This window comes from Mchenga conophoros, linkage group LG22, assembly GCF_057382185.1.
Source record: "Mchenga conophoros isolate Kocher_MC1m ecotype Shallow Benthic linkage group LG22, M_conophoros_male_GT1.1, whole genome shotgun sequence".
Taxonomy (NCBI): domain Eukaryota; kingdom Metazoa; phylum Chordata; class Actinopteri; order Cichliformes; family Cichlidae; genus Mchenga; species Mchenga conophoros.
The window spans coordinates 37,817,247-37,817,942 of NC_140546.1; the positions used below are offsets into that span (position 1 = coordinate 37,817,247).

A 696-nucleotide genomic window follows, 5' to 3' on the forward strand; every position below is an offset into this window, starting at 1 on the left:
TTTTCTTCTTCATGCGGATTTTCTGTCAAACTTATTTTGCTGCTACATCTGAAACGTTTTGGAAAATGTTTATTTTTTAATAAAAATAGTTTTCAGCATGTTGTCGATGGGACTGCAGTTTTGTTTTTTCGAACAGGAAGATCAAACATCCAAATAAACAATCAAACATGTCGCTGACAAACTGATGATTGTAACCACGGAGGATGCTGGGGTCCACTTTAAATACTTCATCTTTATTTGTTTATATATAAATGTATCTGCAAATATGCTCATTCATACAATCGTGTTTTTATTCTGTCACTTTTGTGTCTTTTTTATGCAAACAAACAGGATTTAGAGGAAAACTATAAACAGCACAATCAAAAATGTCTCGCAAGTCAAATAAATCTGTGATTAAACTGTGGATCCAAATCCGCTCCTGGATCCTGAATATGAACAGATGCAAACGTTTGCACAGTGACGGTTCTGCTGTAATAGAAATCTTTCAGCTGACGTTTCACAGTTCAGCCAACAACACTTGTGATTTGGAGAAAAAATGAAAGCTCCAGGCCCCCGCTGACCCCGTCCATCAACATGTTTATTCTGTAACACAGTGCTTGTTTGCACTCAACTACAAACACTTATGTTGTTTGTTTGCACAATAAGGACACAAAATAACTTCATATTGTCTTTAAAAACATCTTTTTATTACAAATA

At 34.9% G+C, this 696-nt stretch overlaps 1 protein-coding gene across 5 annotated transcripts in view; it reads right to left on the reverse strand.

The window, feature by feature from the left end:
• Positions 1 to 212: 212 nt before the first annotated feature.
• LOC146549892 (uncharacterized) overlaps positions 213 to 696 on the reverse strand; it is a 20,780-nt gene continuing 20,296 nt past the window's right edge. For all 5 annotated transcript variants that reach the window (XR_014890444.1, XR_014890443.1, XM_085262616.1 and 2 more), the window contains one exon: positions 213 to 696. This exon is cut by the window's right edge and continues 221 nt beyond it. The gene's annotated coding sequence lies outside the window, so the exon portion shown is untranslated.